The following is an 8,344-nucleotide window of genomic DNA, read 5'->3' as shown; positions in this document are numbered from 1 at the left end:
CCCCATGTCCCCTATGAATTATCCTGGGAGTCTCCAGAGGGCTCTTCCAGTTGGAAAACACTGATCTAATGAGTCATTTTTTCCAACCTTACTCCTTACTCTGTCCATCATGGTGGCATCTTGTTTCCCTCTTGAAAAACAAGGTAAATGTCACCTCCTTGGTTTTGCTTCAAGAGTCTTGTAGGACAGAACACAGTGATCTCTCTGCCATGTACCACTGATGTCTCCAACTACTGATCTGGTTTACCTGTCCAGCTCTATTTGTCTTTCTCTGTCTCCATGCAGCTACCTCAACTTTCCTCCTATCACTAGAAAGATCAGTCACACACTCCTGCCTTTCCACAGGCCCTTCCTTCATCTATTCTCTCCTCACACCATTCTGCTCACAGGCCATGTCTTCCATGTTCATGTGTCTGGGAGAACTTTCCTGACCCAAGAGTCAGGCAGCAAAGACTTTTCCATGATCTAGAAGCACTTTTCCCTTTCCCTAGCTCTCTCCTCCTCATTCGTCATGTCATTGGCAGAGACTTGTTGAGAAAAGTCTTTCTCCTTCACTGCAGGAGCTGCTGGGATGAAGGCAGATGGTGGATCTTATTTAGATTGTCTCTCAGGGCCTACCTCATTACCAGGCATATTGTAACACCTCAAAAATTTCTCTGAATAACATGATGAAGGAACAAGATTTTTGGGGATCATGTCTCACTCAGGATACTCTTCCCTGTGCATTCCTATACACAACTTAGCCTGAAACAAAATGGGAAATTAATAACTGCTGACTAAATGAACCACCATCAAGAAATCCCATTGCAGGGTCTAAGGAGTAATAAATTAATCAGCTTGATATAGAGTTACTTCGAGTACCATCCTCTTGACTCTGGACAGAGCAATTATGAAATCAAGTTACACAGGAAGAAAACAGAATGGAACATGATATCTCATAGATATTAGCATGTTACTCAGATCAAGTACAAAGTTCTGCTTGCTGCTGTCAACATAACCAGTGATGGATTTCTTTGCCTTGATTGTTTTTTTCCCCTGAAACCTTCTGGAAGATACGACTTAGGAGTTGCAAGTGTGGCAGGTCAAATTCTTGCCCTGGGAACATGGATAGGTGACTCTACATCTCTGAACCTCACTCATTCATTAAGATGGGCCCTTTTAATGAGTGAAGTTGTTGCTGACAGATATATGGAAGGGCCCAATAAATAACATGAACTTGGGGGCATGGCATGAAGAAATAGGGACAACTAATAGGATGGGGGTTGCATGGAAGAAACCAGGTTAGAAGGAGGTCAAGTGACAAGGTAAATGTCACCTTCTTGGTTTTGCTTCAACAGCCCTGTAGGACTGGACACAGAGATTTCTCTGCAATGTGCCACTGATGTCTCCAACTACTGACTCTGGTTTATCTGGCCCGCTCTTTTTGTCCCTCTTTGTCTCCATGCAGCTACTCAACTTTCCTTCCATCACTGGAAAGATCAGTCACACACTCCTGCCTTTCCACAGGCCCTTTCCCCACCTTTTTTTTTTGGTGGGACCATATGAGACACCAGGGGATTCAATTGCCTTTTGTCCTAGGTTAGTGCATGCAAGGCATGCTACCTACCGCTTGTGTCACTGGTCCGGTGAAAAAAGTTTGAGAAACTCTACATCTTAATCTAAGCAACCAAGTTTTCTGTGCTACTTATAACTCAGATGGAGAACACAGAAAGGGGCATAGGTCTGGAGATTTAAGGTAAAAGTTGTCAGGGGAAACAGCTGCATGTCATGCAGACTGAGTGCAAAGGCCCTTGAGAAGTCCAAAGGGAAATGCTTAGACAGCTGGATGTGTGGGCCTGGACCTCAGGTGAATCATCCTGACTAATGATACTGCTGTTGTAAACACCAGCATACAGCTAGGAGGCCACCTGGGGGAGAGGATAAGGGTGTCTAAGATGAGGACTTTTACTTATTGATAGGAGGGTTCACCTGTATAATCCCATAAGTCCCTCACTTATGCAACAGGGAGAGGAGGAGGAGGAGAAATGGAGGAGCTGCCCAAGATGAAAGTGGTAAAGATACAGAGAAAGGTCAATGTGGTCAACATGTTCAAGTACTCCTGACAGTCAGCAAGAGGAAGGCTGGAAAAGTCCAATAGATGGTGCAAAGTGGAGGTTAGTATTGACCTTGGTGACGGGAAGGTCACCAGTATTTTTCAACGGTTCTTTCTGGGATCTTAGCATATTTGCTGTTTCTTATAAAATCAAGGGGGATTCTTGGACAAAGTCTTTGCATTTTCTCTTTCTCTACCAAGAAGGAGGTTTCCTGATTTCTAACAAATTCACTCCTGGGCTTCATCCTACTCAATATTGCCTTTCTGTGAGGTCATACTTGACATCTTGTTCAAACCATATTTCTTTTCTTTCTTTTTTTTTTTTTTTTGGTTTTTGGATCACACCCGGCAGCACTCAGGGGTTACTCCTGGCTCTACGCTCAGAAATCGCCCCTGGCAGGCACAGGGGATAATATGGGATGCCGGGATTCGAACCACCATCCTTCTGCATAAAAGGCAAATGCCTTGCCTTCATGCAATCTCTCCGGCCCTCAAACCACATTTCTTAAACTCAAGCGTCCTATCTCATTTTTCATTTCTTCATAGCACATATGGCTATTGAGCGTACATTTATTTGTTATTTATTCTACCATGCCAGTCATTCCTACTCTCCTTCAAATGTAACTACAATAATGACCAGACTTTACTATTCTCAGTAGTATTTTGTTTCTTGTTTTTGGGCCACATCCGGTGATGCTCAGGGTTTACCCCTGGCTATACACTTAGAAATCACTCCTGGCTTGGGGGACCATATGGGATGACAGTGGATCAAACCAGTTTGTCCTAGGTCAACTGAGTGCAAGGCAAGTGCCCTACTGCTGCGCCACTGCAACGACCCCATCTCAGTAGTATTTTTAATACAGTTTAGAGTCCTTTACCTACTCCAGATTCATCAAAATAATTTTGTATGCTACCTACTATAACTGTTATTATATTACATTTGCTTGCAAGGTTTTTGTCTTTGGTGTGCAGTAAGAGTCAATATAACTTTTGGGGGTTTGTTTTTGGGCCACACTGCTCAGGGCTCTGAGTGATAAGAGATCATGCCTGACACGGCTCAGAGGACCATATGGGATACCAGGGATGGAACCCAGGCAAGTGCCCTATTTGCTGTATAATTGTTCTGTCTCCTCAAAATTTATTTTTATTTGTATGAATAGTCAGCTCACTGACTTCATTTATTGTACTTGCAGAATTTCATTTATTAAAAGATTATCCTATGTCCAGGACTCTGTAATGTCATTTTTATAATAAATAAACTATTCAGATACAAATGCTAACTCAGAGGTTGGTGCGAGAGTACAGCAGGAAGTTCACACACCTGACACAAATTTTAGTCCTGGAACCCCTATGACCCTACCCCCCCCCCCCCCACCCAAGCCTGGCAGGAGTGATTCCTGAGTACAAAGTCATGAGGAAGCACTGGGTACCACTGAGTGTGGCTCTCAAACAAAGAGACAAAAAAATAAAGTAAAAAATGTCTCCTAATATAGGTGTGAGAGAGAGAGAGAGAGAGGGAGAGAGAGGGAGAGAGAGGGTGAGATGGAGAGAGAGGGAGAGAGGGAGAGAGGGAGAGAGAGGGAGAGAAGGAGAGAGAGGGAGAGAGAGAGAGGGAGAGAGAGAGGGAGAGAGAGAGGGAGAGAGAGAGGGAGAGAGAGAGAGATCAGAATGATAGCACAGCAGCGAGGGCATTTGCCTTGCATGTGGCTGACCCAGGTTCAATCCTCAGTATCCCATTTGGTCCCCTGATTAAAAAATAAAAATATCCACAAGTGGTGAGATCACCCCATATGCCTTGTTTCTAACCACTCAGGAGAACGAATCTGATGAAGCTGGGTAGCAGTGGAGAAATAATTCAAAGCCAGTAGAAAGAATAATGGGAGTCAGCCTGCTTTTTGCTTCTTAGCCTCTCTCTGCCATGTGCTCCCTCTTCTTTCTGCTCTCTCACTCCCCAGGCCCTAAGTCAGACAACCTTTCTTTATTCAAATCAACTCGCAATACCAGGAGAGGGGAGGTCAAGTCAGATACAAAAGGAACTATCTAGTGGGCTTTTACATATCAAAAAAAGAGATTTAGGGAAAAAGGAAGTTGAGGAAAAACCTTTGTTTATGGCTGAACACTACCAGAATTAATTCCTGAGTGCATAGCCTGGAATAACCCTGAGCACTGGCCGGTGTGGGCCCCAAACCAAAACCAAAACCAAAATATAAATAGAATTCCTATAACTAGATTAATTTCTGTTTATTACTATAGATTCAATTACAGAAAAATTAAGACTTGCCTTCACTGGTAAAGACACCAGAAGAGTGAAGAGTCAGGCACGGAGTGGGCAGAAACCTCTACCACTGAGGCGAGAGTAAATGTGCTCATGTGTGCGTAAGCAGGACAACTAGATGGGACAGACTTCCATGGTCACGGTGATGCATCGAGCTCAGCACAACTCTAAGCAGTGCTCTTGATTGGAGTCTCCTTCATCCCATAATCTGGACACTTTTAATTAATCCCCCCCCTTTTTTTTTTGGTTTTTGGGCCACACCCGGCAGTGCTCAGGGGTTACTCCTGGCTGTCTGCTCAGAAATAGCTCCTGGCAGGCACGGGGGACCATATGGGACACCGGGATTCGAACCAACCACCTTTGGTCCTGGATCGGCTGCTTGCAAGGCAAACACCGCTATGCTATCTCACCGGGCCCAATTAATCCCCTTTTTAAACACATTCCTTGGGCAGAAGACAGCATAGCTGGGGGTAGTGGGGCCATTTGCCTTGCACACAGCAACCTAAGCTCAATCCTTCATATCCCACAAGGTCTCCCAAGTCTGCCAGGATTGATTCCTGAATGCATGATCATGAGGAAGCACTGGGTACCACTGAGTGTGGCCCCCAAACAGACAATAAACCAAAATAAAAAATGTCTCCCAATATATGAATGATTAGAAAAACAAATAGGAGAGAGAGAGAGAGAGAGAGAGAGAGAGAGAGAGAGAGAGAGAGAGAGAGAGAGAGAGAGAGAGAGAGAGAGAGAGGAGAGAAAGAGAAAAGGAGAAAAAAGGAGAGAAAGGAAAGAAAGAAAAGAGGAGGAAAAGGAAGTGAGAAAATCATTGGCTAAATAAAAAGTACATAAACAGGGGCCAAAATAGCATAGCAGGGAGGGCATTTGCCTTGCATATGGCCGACCCAGGTTCAATCCTTAATATCCCATATGGTCCATGAGCACTACCAGAAATAACTTGGTGGGGTTTGGGGTACACTCGGTGGCGCTCAGGAGTTACTCCTGGCTCTCTGCACAGAAAAGGTCCCTGGCAGGCTCAGGGGATGCTTTACCACTGTGCTATCTTTACGGCCCCTACCAGAAATAATTTTTGAGTGCAGAACCTGGAGTAACCCCTGAGCACTGCCAGGTGTGGCTGCAAAACCGAAACCAAAATATAAATAGAATTCCTATAAATAGAGAGATTTTCTGTTTATTAATGTAGATTCAATTACAGGAAAATGAAAGATTCGCCTTCACTGGTAAAGACACAGAAGAGTGAAGAGGCTGGCATGGGGTAGGCAGAGACCCCTACCACCTAGGTGATGCACAGTGGGTGCATATCCAGGGTGGCAAAACACAGAGCCTCCCTGGGATCAGGAGCCAGAGGTCCTGCAGTTTTCTCATGGCTCACACTGGATACAGGATCCAGAGCATCTCCAGCTCTGTTCTTCCTCCTAAAACAGCAGTAAGAGTGCCCACCTCCGAGAGTTATTATGAGTCTCAACAGATGAAATGCTCAGGGAAGAAAAGGAAGCAGTTATTAGCTGTCCCTTGCATTGACAAAAATGGCGAAAGCTTGTAGCTGAGACATTAGGACTTTTGTGCTCTGTCCTCAGAGTGGCTGCCCTTGATGCTCCTGACATGTGGCACCAGCACCTTCTTGGTACCGGCAGCTGTGGGCACATGTGTGTCTAAATATGTACATGTGTGCTTATGCTAGGAGACCAGATGGGACACTCTTCCATGGTCACTGTGAAGCATTGGGCTCAGTCACTATTTCAAGCAGTGGTTGAAGTTTCCTTTTATTGATTTTATTAATTCCTTTAATTAATCACCCTTTAAAATACATTCCTTGGGGGTCAGGGAGATAGCACAGCGGTGGGGCATTTGTCTTGCAAGTGGCTGACCCAGGAGGGACAAGGTTTGATTCCCCACATCCCATATGGTCCCCCAGCCTGCCAGGGGTAATTTCTGAGTGAGAGCCAGGAGTAGTCCCTGAGCACCATTAAGTGTGGCCAAAAAACTAATCAATCAATCAATCAATCAAGTTAAAAAAAATTCTGTTTCTTGGGCAAGCCATAGCACAGCTGGGAGGGGACCATTTGCCTTGCACAGAGTCAACCCAGGTTCAATCCTCCACATCCCATATGGTCCCCCAACCCTGCCAGAATGATTGCTGAATGCAGAGTGAGGAAAAAGCCTTGAGCATTGTTGAGTGTAGCCCCCCCAAATAAAAAAATACATTCACATATTGCATTAAATAAAGCCAAATATTTATTATATTAAATAAATATCTGCACCATGACTGTACAGTTGATCTCTGTGACCAGCATTACAGCTGGCCAGGTTCCTTTTTCTTCCTTTATTTTTTATCAATGATTACAATCATGTTACTGCTTATGGCTTTGATTTCCAAGTCAGTCACTTCCGTCTCCACAGTGCCCAAGCCCCCATCCATTGTCCTGTGTTCCCTCTAGTCCACCTCTTCCTTCCTACTACAAGACTCCTCCCCACTCCACTTGGGGTTTACTATCTTTTTTTCTTTTGGGTTTTTGGGCTCAGGAGTTACTCCTAGCTCTGTGTTCAAGAATTACTCCTGGCAGGCTCAGAGACCATATGGGATGCCAGGAATCCAACCTGGATCAACCATGTGCAAGGCAAATGCCCTACCTGCTGTGCTATGCTCCGGCCCCAGGTTTGTTGCCATGGGGGAGATCATTCAGACTTTGTTTTTCTCCCTCTGATTTATTTTGCTTAACACAACATTTTTTTTTTTGGTTTTGGGGTCACATCGGCAGTGCTCAGGGGTTACTCCTGGCTCTGTGCTCAGAAATCCCTCCTGGCAGGCTCGGAGGACCATATGGGATGCAGGGAAGGAACCGGAGTCCATCTGAAGGTGGCCGCATGCAAGGCAAACACCCTACCACTGTGCTCTCTCTCCGGCCCTGTCAACATAACATCTTCTAACTCTATACCTGTTGTAGTAAAAGGCAAGATTTCATCTTTTCTTGTAGCTAACTATCATGCTACAAGCTACATGAGAATCATCATGTACCTCAATGTGTACAAACATTTTTTTCCTTGGTCACAGCCAGTGATGTTCAGAATTTACTCCATCCTCTTACCCAGGGATCACTCCTGGCAGGGCTTGGGGAACCATATGGGAAGCTGGGGGTCAAACCCAGATGGACACACACAAAAAAAAAAGAGCCCTATGCCCTGTACTCTCCAGCCCCTGTGTGTGTATTTTTTTGAGAGAAATGTTTTTGTGTTCTTTTTTTGTTTGTTTGTTTTTGTTCTGGGGCCACAGCTAGCAGTACTCAGGGATTATTTCTTGCTCTAAGCTAAGAAATTACTCATGATAGGTTTGGGAAACCATACGGGATACCGGGGACCCAACTTTGTGGGCTGCATGCAAGGCAAATGCCCTGCTCGCTGTGCTATCCCTGTGCCCTGTTTTTGTGTTCGTGAGATGAGTTTGTTTCATTTTCTTACAGTAATAGGCACTCACAGGAGAAGACAAAGTGCTTAATCTTTTGATCTAGCTGTATGAGCTTATTTCTCTTAAAGAAAATGCATTTCTTGACTTCATCATGGGTAATCCTGGGTGAAGCTCAAGTTCAAATCTCAGCCTCTCCCACACACCTGCCCATGCCAGGGCTGTGTCTCCCTTCCTTGACTGGCCCTCCAGGCAATTTCCTCAAGTTCTTCAAGCTCAGCTGCATTTCACTGGCATCCCAGTGTGCCAGAAGTGCTTGTAAACTGCAACACAGAGAGACCCAACTATTCTCATAAATTTGACTCACCCAACCCGTGGGAAGGGGTTATGCCCAAGAACAAAGAGTTCATTAGCCCAGGTTTCTCCAAGGGATCACAGGACTCAGGAGGGACCTACAGGGAGTACTTGAACACAGTATAGACTTCTGGGACTTTCCATACCCTCTCTGAATCAGAACCTCTTCAGGACTGAGCCAAATTTTAGGTTTTCTTCTATTGTTTGG

Source organism: Suncus etruscus, chromosome 16 (assembly GCF_024139225.1).
Source record: "Suncus etruscus isolate mSunEtr1 chromosome 16, mSunEtr1.pri.cur, whole genome shotgun sequence".
NCBI classification, from domain to species: domain Eukaryota; kingdom Metazoa; phylum Chordata; class Mammalia; order Eulipotyphla; family Soricidae; genus Suncus; species Suncus etruscus.
The sequence above is the reverse complement of the archived record's forward strand: the minus strand, read 5'-3'. Positions refer to the sequence as shown.